Raw genomic sequence first — 17890 nt, 5'->3', positions numbered from 1 at the left:
GGTACAAACCACAAAAGTGGAGTTTCGTTAATTCCTTGGTAAAAAAATCTAGAACATATAAGTGTTCACCGTGAATTCATAAAAGTGTGTTGAATTTTGGGTTTCACTCAGTCCGTGGTTGAACGAAACTAAGATCATTAACATAGATGTTGTGTAACCGTAAAACTCAGTGGTAATTTCTGAGAGTCACAAGGGTTACAATCATGAAAGCGAAAGTGATGGAGAAAAGTATGAGGTGGTTCCAAGAATGATAGGGTACCTCTGCTTTCCGAGAATGACCAATCAGCTACGCTTTACTCAATGTGAGAAGAGTAAGGTAGCTCATGACTTATGTGAATTCATATCCTAATTGGGAAGAAACGGTTGGTATTATCAAATCATTAAGGCTTCAACATAAAGTCTTCGAGGCTTCTGACAACATGCAACATCATGCTTCTAAGGACAATTGGCTAGTACATAAATAAATATTTTTATACCTACCCCATCATTTGTGTTCAAAAAGTAAATTTTTCCTTCTAATCTGCACAAATATTTAATGAAAGAAATATGAACAGAAAAATAATTTTTTTTTTAGAATTTTGAGTTTTTCTGAAAAAGAATTGAAAACAGAAAGAAGTGAAATGTTTTTGTATTTTGATATTCTTGAAAGTAAAAAAAAATGAAGTATGTAAAACAAAATTGAAACGAAACCATTAAAAAAATAATAATAAAAATAAAAATATACATAATGTACAAAAGGATATAAAATGCTCCAAACCATGAACGAATATTGATTATGAGATATGTAGAGCTTTCGCATGAAGTCACAGAATAAACAAGGATTGCGAATGGCTATGAGTGTTCGCACCGATTCGCGGAACAAAAGATGATTGTGAATTACTGCAAGTGTGCACACCAATTCACATGACATGCTCTAGACTGCAAGTGGGAAAGTACAACCAAAAACAAATGTGTCATTATGAATGCGAAAGCGGTTTTGGAACAAATTCAGCTTCTATCATTCCCAAGCCTTGAAAAATTTGATTGAAGGTAGGTTCAGGTAAGGCTTTCGTGAATAAATCAACTAACTAATTACCAGATCTTACAAAGTGTATTTCAAGATTACCATATTCTACATGATCCTTGATAAAATCATACCTCAGTGCTATGTGTTTCGTTTTTGAGTTTTGCACTGGATTTTGACAAATGTGAATGGCACTTTCAAAGTCACAATATAAGGAGATTCGTTTCATATTATGTCCATAGTCACGAAGTAGGCTTTGAATCCAAATAACTTGTTAAGTGCATGAGGCTACATCTCTGTACTCTGCTTCAACGGTTGAGAGGGATACACAAGTTTTCTTTTTCGAATGCCAACTTACGAGCTTTCCATCGAAGAGTTGACATCCTCCCATTGTACTCTTTCTATCCAGGCTGCACCCTCCAAGATTAGCATCCGAAAATGCTTGTATGAAGAAACCTAAGCTTGATGGATACCATATGCCTAGTGAGGAGGTACATTTTAAGTACCTAAAAATGTTCGTAACAACTACCACGTGGGGTTCTCGATGATTCACTTGCAACCTTGCACAATAACAATTGGAAAAAATAGTGTATGGTCGACTAGTTGTTAAATACATTAATGAACCAATCATCTGACAATAAAGGGTCATATCCGCAGCTGGTTTTTCCAGAGATGGTGTTGGTTTCGTTCCGAATGCCATTGGAACCATCGTTTTTGAATCTCCCACCATTCAAAACATAGCAAGTAGGGTCTTCGTGTATGCCTCCTGATTTATAAATATACCTTCCTAGCTCTATCTTATGTTTAATCCAAGGAAAAAGTTAATTGGACCCATTGAGATAATCTCAAACTTCGTTTCCATTAGCTTTTGGAATTCAGCTATTCAGCTGGGGTTAGTTGATTTGAAGATAATGTAACACCTGATTCCTAGTATGCCTATTATTCATGTATTTGTGTTTTCTCTGGGACTCGACGAGTTGGAGGCCCAACTCGTCGAGTAGAGTCGTGACCCACCGACAGTTTAAGTAACCTACTCGACGAGTCGGGGGACTGACTCGGCGGGTAGGTGCTGGTTGAGTGAAACCCTAAATCTAAGGGTTTGCACCCTATTTAAACACCTTATCTCAGTCTCCATTGCCCTTATCACTCCTAGAAAGTTGTGTATCGTAACCTTACCTGTTTTTGAGTGTTCTAAGGCCATTTTGGTGCATTTGGTGGTTTGTGAAGCTTGAAGAAGAAGAAAGAAGCTTAAGAATTCCAGCTAGGGCTGAGAGATTCAAAGATCTAGTTCCATTTTCAGCATAATAAAGGTAAAATGCCCCTATTCTGGTCTTCTATGTGTTTATTCATCTTTAAACTTGGCTTTTGGTCACATTTAGGGCTTTCGAAGCCATATTCGGATTTGTGGAGTGTTATTTGGTGTCTTGACTATAGTTTTGAATCATTGGAAGGGTCTCATAGCATAAAGGCGCCAACTTTATGGCCATGAGATTCTCATGCATCTTGTAGAGCACCTTTTATGGCTTTTTGAGCCAAAACCCCCATGCATGTGTACCAAGTTTGGAGCTTTACGTATGAAATGGACATTAGGGGGCCATATCTATGCTTTTGAGGTGCTAAGGCTCATCTAAATCGACTGTATAGTGTTGGTCAAGGATGGAATCGTCGAGTTGTTCTTGGGACTCGGCGAGTCGCGGTGTAATGACCATCAAATCCGTTCTGTGGTTGGACCAGTTGTTAGGGAGGAAAGTCCATAGATGTTTAGACACGAAAAGGAACCTGGGAATCATGGGACTCGACGAGTGTATGAAAAGACTAGGTGAGTCCAAGGCAATCTCCCAATCTTTGAAGATGGACTCGACAAGTTGTTCATACAACTCGGCGAGTCGTAGACTGGACACGTTCTTATGAGGGAAGTGAGCTCGCTGAGTTCAAGGAAGAACTCAACGAGTCGGATGAAGATGATCCCGATAGTTTGAATGAATGAGAAGTCGACGAGTTCTTGCTAGACTCTACGAGCGGAGTCGGGTTAGTGGAGTATGGACTTGACCAAATGGTAGACCAACTTGGTGAGTAGGGTCAACTAGGTGTTGACTTTGACCAATGTTGAGTTTGCCTGGTTTTGGTATTGACCCTTGTTAGGGTTGTATGTTCTGTTTGATGACTTAAGGGTTGCCGTGTAGGGATTGAGGAGTCGAGGAGAGGCGACCTTCACACCGAGGACAGTTCTCGAGGTGAGTTACCTTCTAGTTGGAGTGGGTCTAAGGCACTAAGGCTGACCTACTAGTAATTGTTAGTTGGGATGGTTATCTTTGTGATAACTGTCTGGTCTGATTGATGGATATATGAATATGCTATACGGCTAGATATGTGAGTATGCTAGTTGCTATATTCCATGTTATATGAGATAGTATCAGTAGAAGGGGACTAGTCCCCGATTCGGTCGTTAGGAGCAATGGGTAGGTCGGACACCCCAGATATCTCTGATAGCATGATTATGATATGATGTTATTTGTTAGTTGTAGGGGGTGAGATAGTCCCCGTGTTTGGTTGAGATAGACTCGAGGGTAGGTCAGCACCCCAGAATAGCTCGACATGGGTAGGTCAGCACTCCATAATGGCTTGACATGGGTAAGTCAGCACCCCAGAATGGCTTGATATGGGTAGGACGGGCGCCACAGAATTTCCCGGTAGTATGTGCGCTATGTAATTGTATGGAATGTGGTATGATGGGGGAACTCACTAAGATTTGTGCTTACAGTTTCAGTTTTGGTTTTAGGTACCTCTTCGTCCAAGGGGAAGGAGCTGGCGGTGTAGCATCGCATCACACACACACACTTATGATTTCCAATTAGAATTTCTGGGATTGTACTCTAATATTTTGTTATTTTAGATGATTTGGTTTTGAAACATGAGATTATGGTCTTATGTATTGACATGATTTTGGTAATGTCTTGATGAACCATTTTATAAATCACCTAATCAAAAATTAAATTTTTGGCCTTGAATTTTGGGATGTTTAAGTTGGTATCAAATCCCTGGTTTGAGGGATTCGGACACACCCTAGGGGTGTCTGGACTCAAACCGAGGGACTAAAATATTTTTCAAAGAAAAACAGTTTCTAAAATTTTAAGTTAAAGAAATTTGAGAAAGGACAAGGTGTGTGATGCGTGCGATCGGCCGAGCCCAAGTAAGTTTTCTCCAAGATACCCATACTTGTTATGTTATGTGTATGATATATGATTTTGAGAACTGCATGCTAGATTTGGGATAAGGATCTAGGAGAATGCCTTGTATACCTGATATATGATTCTGAGAACTAGATGTTAGAGTATGGCTAAGGATATAGGAGGATGCCTTGAATGCCTGTTGTATGAGCTGTAACGTCAGGGTCGTTTAGCCAACGGTAGGATAACCTGATTATGTTTTGCCTCATGTGGTTACTCAATTCATGAATGCTACTTGCTTTGTGCTTAAGGAGTCCTGGATAACTTTACATAACTAGTGAGAAGATATGTAGCAGTATTCGCAAGCTAGTTAGGGAAGGGAAGTAGGATCTCCTAGTGCAGCTGATGGCGGGGAGTAGGTCGGAGGGTGCCCTAGGAAAGCCTAGAACGAGATTAGTGGGAAAGGGTATCGGTAAAGGGACTTGGTGAAGTTAAAGAAATCCTTGTGGAAAGTACGATTAGATGTGGAAGGTAGTATGGACCCGTACTACTGGAAGCAGAGGATCTGTACTCGAGTCAAGGAGGGCCGAGATGGAACCAGAGAACTTGGAGAGTGTGTGAGACCTCTTGAGAGCATGTATGATCCTGACGTTTATGTCTTTATTTGAAATATGGAGATCACATGACATGGAGCGGGAGGTTCAGGATCAGGATCAGGATCAAGCTCGGGTGCAGGATCCGAGCAGGTTGATGACAGGCTACGCGATTTCATCACGTCTGAGATCACGAGAGGCATCCTTGAGTCGACCTCGATTAGTTTCGGGTTGATCAAGGAAGGGATTGTTGAGCTGATGGAGGATCGCCTCCGAGCATTCAGGAGTGACTTGGCGTCCAGCCAGTCGGGTATGCACACACGGTCCTTTAAGGACTTCAGAGGGAGTGGTGCGCCAGATTTTCAAGGGGTGAAGGACCCCATTGCTGCCAGGAGATGGATCACAGACATTGAGTCTGCGCAGTTCACGAGCTTCTTCCTGGAAGGGTCGAACGTCCGCTTTGTTGCGGGGTGTCTGAGGGATAGAGTTAGAGACTAGTGGGAGTCGGTTGGTGAATCATTTGGAGCCCTAGCCGTCGAGGCTATGACGTGGTCAGATTTTGTGACCAGATTCAGTGCTGAGTTTGCGCCTGCTGTAGAGCTTCAGCAACTGGCTAGGGAGTTTTTGAATATGAGGCAGACGACTGAGACAGTGGAGGAGATCGCTGCTATGTTAAGGGAGAGGGCCCTATTGCTACCTAAGTATGCAGGGGATGAGGAGATGAGGAAGACCCTTTACCATGATATGTTGAGGGCTGATATTCGGGAGCATGTTAGCTATTCAGCCTGCCCGACCCTGGAGTCCATGATTGCCAGGGCGTAGGAGAGGTAGCTCGATTTGGAGCACGTTAGGAAGAAAAAAGAAGAGACTAAGTAGGTGACATGGGTTTCAGGAAAGAAACTCAAGGGATCCGACATCATGTCGAAGGGCCAGCCGGGCCAGAGCTGTTGCAGGAAATGCGGCAGGCCGTATGAGGGAGCTTGTAGAACGGGATCATCGGGCTGCTATAAGTGCGGCATGACAGGGCACTTTGGCAAGGATTGTTCTGCCCTCGCCTCCTCCGTGCAGCTGTCAGACCTAATTTGCTTCTATTGCAACCAGAGGGTCCATAAGAAGGCCAACTTGATGAGATTAAAACTTAATCTTGAAGATCGATTAGATCTCAAACAGGTAAAATAAAGATTAAATAGCAAGAACACGAAAACAATAAACAACTCAAGAATGAATCAAACGTGTCCAATGATTATAAAACAATCCTCAGAAGAGATCGATGAAGAACTACAACTGTAGAGGATTAAAGGTTTACAAGAACGATAAAGAAATCTGTAAAGCTATAGGAATTCTGTAAATCGTATTCTAGATCGTTTTTCTAATATGCATGCAAGCACATTATTATATAGTAAACCTAACAGGCTCACGGTTGGACAGGCCCAAACCGGAGTACAAAATAATTGAACAATTAACCGAGCCCAATGACGCAATATTAAACAAATCTGCAACCCAACAATCTCCCCCTTTGCGTCAATTGGAGCGAGATCTTCACTTCTTACTTGGGCCAGCAGCAGCAGGAACCTTCTTCTTTACAGTCTGAAACAGATGAGAGATAAGAGCAAGGATCATCTGTCTGAATCTGATATACCATTGAATCATATCATTGAAGTATTTGATATCATCCGCTGCATTCTCTTTACACCGATGGATGATCCCCAGCACATGCTCAAGACAAGCAGTGGTATAAAGATGTTTATCCGCTAAGGCAAAGAGACATTTCTGTCCTTCAGCCCTAGTGAACATGACCGAATTACGCCTTGGGTCAATCTTTCCCATCTTCATCTGGTTCAGATCACTGGCCGAGCCAACAGGAGATATCTTCGGTTTCTTCTTGAAGACAGTGGCTACCTCCTGATCCATCAGTGCTACCTCCATGATATAGCATACTAACATCCTTTTGAGATGGTCTATAATCGGACCATATTCAGCTTCATTCGTCAAGAGGATGTTATGTAGAACAATCCAGTCATGGGAGTTGAGGTTCGGTAGATCTGCTAAAGATATGAGATGTTCGGTTCTTGCAGACCCTCGAATCACTCTGAACCGAACGTTGATGAATCTCCCCTCAGAATAAGGCTTCAAAACCCGAACATTAACGATCTTCTGAGCGCTCCATGTTTGGTACTGTGGTTGAGCAGCCTTCAGATAGAAATCGATTAACTCCCGATCAACCTCCAGATTAGGATGAGGGACTTCAAAAATGTTGGAGAAGGCGTGGAAGATAAACGCCTTTCGGGTTAAGGGCATGTCGAACTGCGAGTCGACAGAGTCGTAGCAGTCGAAGGAGATCACCGGTTCGAGCCATAGAATGCTCGGAGTATTGATAGCCTCCTTAATCATTCTCTCTCGAGTCCAAGCAGGGAAAAGAGTCTTCCTGCTCTCGAGGAGATCGTGGGCTTCTTTCTTCTTGTGTTCGGCTTCTTCAGCTTCTCGCGCCACACGAATGTTGTCATTATCAACATTGCGACTATTTTTGCATTTCAGCAAGTCAGCAATGGTTTCTTTATCATCTTCATCTTCTTCCTCAGCTATCTTCTTTCCTTTATCCTTCACACCCGAACCCGAAGTTTGACCAGTAGGAGGAGGTTCGGTTGTGTGAGCAGCTTTTGAGGAAGGAGGTGGTTTCGATCCGGACTTCACTTCTCCCCCTTGTTTCGGAGTGGACACGAGACTAGGTAGCCCTTCTAATTTACTGAGCAGATCCAGGGCAGGAGGAAGTTTTTCTGCAAGGGTTCGCCTCACAGAGTGGTTGAGAATCGGATCGTGTGCTTCCAGGATGTTGGATATGGCAGAGTGTACATCCGAAACACATGTCTTGATGACCTCCCGTTCGGATCGAAGAGCGTCAAGTTGTTGCTGAGAGTTGGAAAGCTGAGCGCTCTTGACCTTAAGGGCGGTGGTTTTGCTTGCAAGGGCGTCAATCAACGAGTTTTCTGCAGCGAGATCCTCTTGGAGTTTAGATAGGCGCTCGTCAATGGAGGCACGAAAGGCCGAGTTGTCGTCACTAATCGATTGGCGAAGGGTAGCGAACAACTTCAACTCCGTGGAGACGAACGTGGCCAATTGTTGAACGATTGGTTCCAACGTTGTCTTTGTGGCATCGGCGCTCTCCTGTAAGGACTTTAACAGGGAAGAGGTGTCAGAGAATAGTTTATCGACTTTTTCGGTCGCCGCCTCACAAGCTTTTGTCGAAGCGTCAATTGCTGTAGTGGCAGAAGCAACAGAATCATGTTGAGCCCTAGAAAAGGCATCAACGATCTTCTAAAGAGCGGCTTCAGAGAGAGAGGATTGTGAGTTAGAGGATGAAGCAATAAGCAGATCAACCTTCTCATGCAGCTCCTTAAGATGTTTCTTTGTTACTGGAGCTTCCTCATCGTCGTCGCTTTGGACCTGAAACGGACTGTAGTAGACCGAATCGAAGGTCATATTTTCCCCTCCAAGAAAAGGGTTATCTCTGTCAGAGGCATGACTAGGAGATCGAGGTGGTGGTGAAGCTGGTGGTGTAGTGGTGTGAGTGGGTTCAGGTTGAGTTTGAGGAGGGGTAGGTTCGGTTGGTGTTTGAGTGGTAGTATGTTCGGTTGGTTGTTGGGTTTCGGTTGTGTGTATGGGTTCGGTTACTGGTGGTGGTTCGGTTGCATCGGTATGAACCCCCGTATCAGATACATTGGTTGGAACCTTTGCAGTAGTAGTTGTTGCATCAGTGAAAATGGGTGGTGGTATAGGGAAAGAGGTTTTAGGAATGTTGGTAGTGGGGATTATGGTGGGAATGGAAGTGGGAATTGTTTGAGTAGGAGAGGGGATTGGTGAGTTATGGATTTCCATGTCAGGAGTAAGTGATCTGGGTGGGGTGTTGCCTCTTGGAGGGGTGTTGCCTCTTTGAGAGCCGTCCGAATTCGAACTCTCACCCTCCGACTCGTCGGAAGAGGAAGCGATAATGAGCTTTCGCTTTGGTTTGGTCTTTCGCCTCTTGTGCTGCGGGGACTGAGCAGGTTTAGTAGCCTTCCTCTTTTTGGGAGAAGGGCCTTTAGCCCCTTTCGCCACTTGCTTTCCTTTATCTGCCTTTTTGCCTCTATGAACAGGCTTGTCTGCATCATGGATGGACTTGAGCATTTCCTGTGTGAGTTCCCTTGGTCCTGATTGTTTGAACTCCTTAATAGTCCGGATGATCCGGCTGTCAGATGGAACATCGCCGTACATGGTCTCCGGAATAGAGCCAATGAATGAGAACTTTGATACATCTGAGACGATAATCTTGGTGGTATGAAAAGTACCGATCGAAGACATCGATGCACCGGCAGCAGTAGGGACTTCAAATTTATCCATCGCCCATTTTGTGATGAGAGCCCAAAACCTTGCATACGACACCTCAGAATGTCGTGAAGAAGAAGAGAGGCTTTGGATGAGTTGTTGCCAGAGAACCAACCCATAATCGACGTTGATCCCGTTGTAGACACCGTACATGATCGACTGGAAGAGTCGACTAGAGCCATCAGATCCTGAGCTCCATTCAGATAAAACTTTAAAAAGAACAGTGAACATACCGTTCCACTGTGGCGGCAAGCAAGACTTTTTAAATTTCGCGATGGAGGTGAGCACATCCGTGTACCCCATGTTGTAAAACATACTGTAGATATGGCCAATCGGAATCGTCTCCGGATTAACCCTGGAAGGGTCAGCAGCAAACCCTAGCAATGCGCCAAATCGTTGCTTTGAAATCGAGGTCTTGTGATCAGAAACCTTGAAGAAAACCCTATCGACTGCCTTATCATAATGTGCAGTCGCATACACCTGCGAGAGGAGCTCCATAGGCACAGATTCAACCTTAGAAAGTGCAGGAGCGATCGGCGACTACTTCAGGCACTCAATAATCAGGAACATGTAGGAATCGTACGCCTGAGGGGTTAAATCGATCACCAAACACTATTGAGGGCGAATGGGAAGGATGTGGGAAGTAGCGTGAACTGACGATGATTCTGCCATTGTTGAAGTTGGAAAGAAGAAGATGAACAGTAAGGGTTTAAGGGAATTTTTGCTCTCTTGGGAATTCGGATGCAGTAAAGAGGTAAATGGGAGAGGAGACTGCCTTTTATAGTGGGTGTAGGGAGAGAGAAAAATCTGTTCAAATCTTCTATCGAAATACGAAAGGTTTTTCCGGAATGACAGATGCGTGATAGTTAAGGTATGAGATGATCACACATGAAAGAGAGTGTCAGATTCCTTGTAACACGCCGCCCAACAAGTGCCATTGCAGAAGAAACCGTTTCGAATTCACACGCGCCTGTTTGTGCCAGAGAGGAACCGCTTCATCTTCGCACAGGCGTCCATAACGTCAATTAAAGAGTGGGCGTTTCAAATTTGCATGCGTCCCTTTTTACCGCCGTTTAAAATTCAATCCGTTTATCTCCCGCCTGAGTCAGCAACCCTTCATCTTATCATTTGAATGGCATCTTTTGAATAAATCTCCCACGTGGATTATTTTTGACCACAACTTGTAAATAACCTCCAGTTCAGTAAAACAGCCTGTAATTATTAGTACCAGAATTTTGGAAAATCAAAGATTTTCGTGCTAAGAGTGTAAAAAGAAAATAAATAAAGCAACTCTTTTTAGGAATAAATGTGATGTCAATAATGACACGAAACAAATGATCCCGGGCACGAATCTCTTCCTTCAAGGTCAAGAGAGACCTTAAAGTGTTGATATGGTTTCCCGTTGAATGACGATCAAACACTTATTAAGAAATGTTGAAAGGCTTCTTTTAATTAAGCTTGTTAAGGGTGGCTTTCGCTTTGATGCAACAATTCTAATCTTGAAATAAGAAAGAAAGTGAACAATGTACTTGTGAGACCGGTGTAGTCTGTTGAACAAGTAGGTAGGAATTAATTTTAAAGTGGCTTGGAAAATATGAAATCTCAACATGAAAAAAATAAAACTAGATTCCAAGGGAAGAAATGTTATGGGGTTTAACAATTTCATAGGAATCACACAATATAAATTTTGAGATTTCATCAAGGTACATCCGTCAATTCTTTACTGAAAACTTGAGCAAATTAATTGTTCACCGTCAATTCAGATTTGGTGTTGAATTTTGGGTTTCACTCAGCTCGTAGTGGCACGAACCTAAGATCATAAACACAGTTGTTGTGTAACCATAAACCTCAGTGGTAATTTCTGAGAGTCTCAAGGGTTACGATGATGAAACGAATGTAATGGAGAAATGTAATGGAGATGGTGTAAGAAAGTAAAGTACCTCAGCTGCAAAAAAAAAAATAAGGACCAAGCAGAAAACTCTTATCTCATATGAGAAGAGAGTGAGGTAGCTAACGATTAGAATAAATGTGGTAGCCTAATTGGGAAGACAAGGTTTGTTTATATCAGGTCATTAAGGCTATTATTCAAAATCTTATGAAGCTTGGGACACATACAGCAGCATGCTTCTAGGGACACTTAACTAATCCAGCAATTTTTATCCCCATAGACGAACGAACACACAAATAAAATAAAAAAATATTTTTGGAGTTTTTGATATATAAAAAAATTAAAAATAACAAAGTAAAAAAAATAAGATTCAGAAAGAAATTAAAAGGAGTTAAAAAAAACATTGGAAAAATTAGGAACCGAACCCGAGCGTTCGGTTGGAGTCGGTTGAGAAAAGTTCTGAAAAACCGAACCCGAGCGTTCGGTTGGTTTCGGTTTTGAAAAATTTTGAAAAACCGAACCTGAGCGTTCGGTTGGTTTCGGTTTTGAAAAATTTTGAAAAATCGAACCCGAGCGTTCGGTTGGTTTCGGTTTTGAAAAATTTTGGAAAACCGAACCCGAGCGTTCGGTTGGTTTCGGTTTTGAAAAATTTTGGAAAACCGAACCCGAGCGTTCGGTTGGTTTCGGTTTTGAAAAATTTTGAAAAACCGAACCCGAACCCGAACCTTCGGTAGGTTTCGGTTTTTCAAAAATTTTCAAAACCGAACCCGAACCTTCGGTAGGTTTCAGTTTTGAAAAATTTTAGAAACCAAGGAATTTTGATATTCAAGTAGGTAATATTTTAGACGAATAGATAAACAACTTTGTACAAGAAATTTACAACCAAGAAAATTGCCTTTGAAATGATGAGCGAGTGCAGATGATGCAACCGAACCCGAACGTTCGGTCAATTTCGCTTCTTACGTTTGAGATCGAGAGGTAGTTTGTGGTACTGATTCTGATTCCATCATACCTAGCCCTTGTAGAATTTTGTTGAATGAGGCTTCGGGAAGAGCTTTGGTAAAGACATCAGCCAGTTGATCAGTGGTTCTAACAAAGTGTACTTCAACATTTCCATCTTCCACATGATCTTTGATGAAGTGATACCTCAGTGCTATGTGTTTGGTTTTGGAGTGTTGCACTGGGTTATGATAGATCCTAATTGCACTTTCAGAGTCGCAATATAGTGGGATCTTTTTCATATTGAGTCCATAGTCTCTGAGTTGACTCTGGATCCAAATCACTTGAGAGATGCAGGATGCAGCTGCAATGTATTCAGCTTCTGCAGTGGACAAAGACACACACGTTTGTTTCTTTGACTGCCAGCTAACCAACTTCCCGTCAAGGAATTGGCAGCCACCAGTTGTGCTTTTTCTGTCGAGTCCACAACCTCCAAGGTCCGCATCTGAATAGGCTTGAACGAAGAAGCCTAAGTTGGAAGGATACCATAAACCTAGAGAGGTGGTTCGCTTGAGATAGCGTAGAATGTTCTTCACTGCAAGCATGTGAGGTTCGCGTGGATTTGCCTGAAATCGAACACAGTAACAAACAGAAAACATAATGTCAGGCCTGCTAGCAGTGAGATACATCAGTGAGCCTATCATTTGTCGATAGAGCGTGATATCAACAACCGGTTTGTCCAGGGATGGGGTGAGCTTGGTGCCGAATGCCATTGGGACTTTGACTTTGGAGTCTCCCATCATACCAAACTTTGCTAGGAGAGTCTTCGTGTAAGCTTCCTGATTGATAAAGATACCTTCGGGTCCCTGTCTAATATTTAAACTAAGGAAAAAGTTAATAGGACCCATTGAGCTCATTTCAAATTTAGTCTCCATCAACTTTCTGAATTCAGCTGTTAGGCTAGGATTCGTGGAGCCAAAGATGATATCATCGACATAAATTTGAACGATCATAAGGTGGTTACCTTCCTTCTTGCGAAAGAAGGTTGGATCAACTGTACCTTGCTTGAATTTGGACATCTTTAAAAATTTAGTCAGCGTTTCATACCAAGCTCTCGGAGCTTGTTTCAGTCCATACACAGCTTTATCCAAAATATAACAATGATTAGGATACTTTTCATTTACAAAGCCAGGAGGTTGCTCCACATACACAGTTTCTTCGAGTTCACCATTGAGGAATGCACACTTGACGTCCATTTGGTAAACCTCAAAGTTTTTGTGGGCAGCATAGGCTAGAAATATTCTTACAGATTCCAGCCTAGCTACGGGAGCGAACGTTTCTTCATAATCAATCCCTTCCTCCTGACAGTAGCCTTTCACGACCAGACGAGCTTTGTTACGAATTACGTTTCCTTCCTTGTCCATTTTGTTCCTAAAGACCCATTTAAGACCAACAACCGAGGTATCTGGAGGAGTTGGAATTAGACGCCAGACTTTGTTCCTCTCGAATTCGTTTAGTTCATCTTGCATAGCTTGAACCCAATCGGAGTGATCAAGAGCAGTATTAACTGTCTTTGGTTCAACTTTTGATACGAATGAGTTAAACATGCAGAATTCGACTTTAGAAAACAAGGAAGTCTGTTTTGCCTTGAGTTGTGATCGAGTCAGGAACTTTTCAGATACATCACCAACAACTTGAGAAATAGGATGATCCCTGGTCCATTTGGTGAGAGGAGGGTAGTTTGGATCAAAGGTTGGATCTAATTCAGCGTTTATCATTTCTTCTAGTTCGGACTGGCTTTCATAGTCGTAAGACATGTCAGCATGCTCCCCCTCGATAAATGAGCTTTCAGGAATGTTTTGAGCTTCAGAGGTTTCTTGAGGTGTGGAGCTTTCAGGCGTTGATGCACCTTCGGATGGTGTGGCACTTTCGGTTGGTGAAGTGCTTTCGGTTGGCAAAGTGCTTGGCTCTCCCTCAACTTGTGAGCTCGGCTGAGTTGACGATGGTTGATCATCCCCCTCGACTGAAGTATTATGTGATGGAGGTTCGTCAGAGATTGATCCTCCTTCATTTATTCTCCTTGCAGCTTCTTCGACAATTTGCCTCATGTGATCTACTTTATTATCTGTTGCGCCTGCTTCTGAGAGAGTGGCTTTCTCTGGTTCGTCGAATAGCTCCAGAAACTTCTCGTATAGATTAGCGATCGAGACCGTAACCTGACCAATTAGAGGAAAGATTTCCCCTGCAGTGTTTTCACTGGCCTTTAGCTTTTTGACATAGCTATCATCGAAGGTTACGTAGTAAGTCTCTTCAATTTTCTTTGAACGCTTGTTTAAAACCCTGTACGCTTTAGAAGTGAGAGAATATCCCAAAAATATCCCTTCGTCGGCTTTGACATCGAACTTGTTTTGGTGTTCTTTGGAATTGAAAATGAAACACCGTGAACCGAACACATGGAAAAATTTCACATTGGGCTTCCTGTTGTTGAGAATCTCATAAGGTATGAGCATGAATCGTTTGTTGAGATATGACTTGTTCGTTGTAAAACAAGCATCAGAAATAGCATCAGCCCAAAAATAAAGAGGTAAGGAAGCGAAACTTAGCATGGTTCGTGCAGCTTCACACAAAGATCGGTTTCGTCTTTCGACAATCCCGTTTTGTTGAGGAGTGTAGGGAGCTGAGAAGTTGTGACTAATTCCCTTTTCCGCCAGGAATTCTTCGAATTCTCTATTTTTGAATTCTAGAACATTGTTGCTCCTGATGTTGCGAACGACCTTTTTCAGTTGTACTTCAATCTGCTTGATGAATACCTTTAGCTTAGGAGTCGCTTCAGATTTAAGCTTCAAAAAGAACACCCATGTAAAACGCGAAAAGTCATCAACAATAACAAGAATATACTTGCTACCACCGATGCTTTCGATAGATGAAGGACCACACAAATCAATATGAAGTAATTCAAGTGGTTCAACAACTTTAGTGTTTATTATAGATGGGTGACTTTGACGACTCTGCTTCCCCATTTCACATGCAGCACATAGATGGTCTCTATCGAACTTGAGCAGTGGAAGACCTCGAACGTGACCTTCAGTGACAAGTTTGTTGATGTCCTTAAAGTTAAGATGAGAGAGCCTTCGGTGCCACAGCCAGCTTTCGTCAGATTGCGCTTTTGATAACAAGGAGATAGCTGGGTTTCCTTTGATGGGTTTGAGGTTTAGAGGAAACATTTCACCTTTTGTAACATCCAAAATTTCGAAACAATTAAAACTTTTCAAAATCACCCATTTTATTAATATTGTTACAAAAAGGTTTTCAATACATTATTTAACAGAGTAATTTCCCAGGTTCATATCATAAAACACCAACACGAGGAACGGTACGATCACGCCTTTGCCTTGCCAAAGACTCCTGAGAACCTGAAACATAAAACCACAACTGTAAGCCCGAAAGCTTAGTGAGATACCCCCAGAATACCAACCACATATACGCCTTTCCAGGCCCTGACCTTCCGGTCCATGTGTCTCAGGGGACTTCCGTCCCTGCTGGGTAAACCTTCCGGCCCTACCCACGCCGACCTTCCGGTCCATCACACAACATAATCGCCTTCCGGCCCATAACATATTGCCTTCCGGCCCATAAGCATAGAATGCACATATAACATATCAAGCAATCATATAGCAGTTCATAGACAACAATCGATCAACAGATCACATATCATAGCATTACTCTAACAAGATACCGGTCTAGCCGGTCACTATCATAACATTACCCAATGAACCAGTCAACATACTAAATGCATACATACGCCTTTCCAGGCCATGACCTTCCGGTCCACATAGTAATGCCTTCCGACCTGTAACATATAATGACAACTACCCGGATTTCCATCCGATAAAAAGGGTCGGCCTTTGCGCCATAAACCCTAGCGATATAGTGAGGATAACTCACCTCGAAACTGCCGACTGAACAGATTGCTCAAGCTGCTCCGATCACTGATACGATCTCCACCTCTGGATAGTCACCAATGCACTGAACTCAAACAATAACAACAATTACCAAAATACCCTTCGAACCACTGGTCAATCCTTGGTCAAAGACAAGGTCAAAGTCAACCCCTGACTAACCCTACTCGCCGAGTCAACTCTATGACTCGCCGAGTCCCCATACTCAGAACTTCACTTAACCCGCGACCTAACTCGCCGAGTCACCCCAAGACTCGCTGAGTTTAACGACTCTAAGTCCACTCGCCCTTGACTCACCAATTCCTTAAGACTCCTTTTCTACACGTCGAGTATCCCCTTTTTGCTCGACGAGTTCCTCCTGGAAGAATCGCGGGGCCACCCCGACTCAACTCGCCGAGTCTGACGAACAACTCGACGAGTCCCAGTTATTCTTCAAGCTACTCGCTGAGTCTGTTCATCAGAATCGTCGAGTCCATGCCATGCAGTCGATCAAACTGCTTCCTGAGGTAAGTATTGTCCCGAAATACACAAGCATGGGACCTTCTGGACCTCTAAGGTCCTAATACAGGGTTATAGTCTTTTGAGGGACTAGGGTAACACTTAATCTAATCACAAAGGGGTTCCATAAACCCTAATTCCATGACACATCAACATAGCAGAGCATAATTCGAATTCTTACCTGAATAATGTGCCCTCTGTGTCCCCAAATCCTCAGAACGTGACTCCCTTGTTGTTCCTTTAGCCAAGCCCTTCTCTTCCTTGCACCACAACCCTTCCAAGATCAACAATGGCCCTTAAACTTTGCTCCAGATGCAACCAATCGATTTAGGGTTCTTCTCAGAAGGCCAAAAATGAACAATGACGGCCAATAAGTGCCTCTTATACGTCCCAAACCTGAACGGTTAGGGTTTTCGCCAAACAGCACAGACTCGCCGAGTCATATCTGGACTCGTCGAGTCCAGTCGCGAACCCGCGACCCGGTCTGTGATCCTACTCGACGAGTCTAGGCTCCAACTCGCCAAGTCCCTTCTTAAAACACCCCCAAATCATAATTATATCGATATTTGAAATTCCGGGCTATTACAACTCTCCCCCACTAGAACTAGACTTCGCCCTCGAAGTCTCACTCTGAAAATAGCTCCGGATGCTGCTCCCGCATCTCACGTTCCAGCTCACCGGTCATTTCCGGCCCATCCGGTGCTGCCACCGAACTAATACTAGAGGTATCTCCTTATACCTCCTAGTCTCGACCTTCCAATTTCTGATGACCACTGGTCTCTCAGTATAATTCAGGCCCGCATCCACCTGAATATCTTCTAATGGGACCACTGCCGACTCATCAGCTAAGCACTTCCTCAATTGCGACACATGGAAGGTGTCGTGGATCTGTCCCCACTCCGCTGGCAACTCCAATCGATAGGCTACCCGGCCTATCCTTACAATCACCCGAAATGGCCCAATGTACCGGGGGCCCAACTTGCCCTTCTTCTTGAATCGAATCACTCCTCTCCAAAGAGAGGCCTTCGGGAGTACGAAGTCGCCGACCTGAAACTCAAGCTCGGATCGGTGGCTGTCTGCATAACTTTTCCTGTCGGCTCTGGGTGGTCAATAACCTCTGTCTCATCTGCTGAATCTGCTCTGTCGACTGAAGCCCGATCTCTGTACTGTCCATTGCTCTCTGTAACCGAGAATTACCCAAGATGCAAATCTGCTCTAAATCCCAACAATCACTCGACCAATAAGGGTTAGGAAACCATGAACCACCGGATCCCCGATCCAAAGCCCACTTTGTCCATCCCGGACCAACTGAGAGATCCATTCTCACTCTTAGAGCAACTCTCACAAGTCCTCCTCTTGCCATCACATACACCTACTGAACTAGTCCCAACACCCGCAGGTTGGAAGACCCGATACACTGATGATATCCTCGAACATCTCCCAAGATGAACCATTACATCCATCCTACACTCTGACCAGAATCA

This window comes from Lactuca serriola, chromosome 2 (assembly GCF_051521515.1).
Source record: "Lactuca serriola cultivar US96UC23 chromosome 2, Lser_US96UC23_V15, whole genome shotgun sequence".
Lineage (NCBI taxonomy): Eukaryota > Viridiplantae > Streptophyta > Magnoliopsida > Asterales > Asteraceae > Lactuca > Lactuca serriola.
This window is presented reverse-complemented; position numbering follows the sequence as displayed.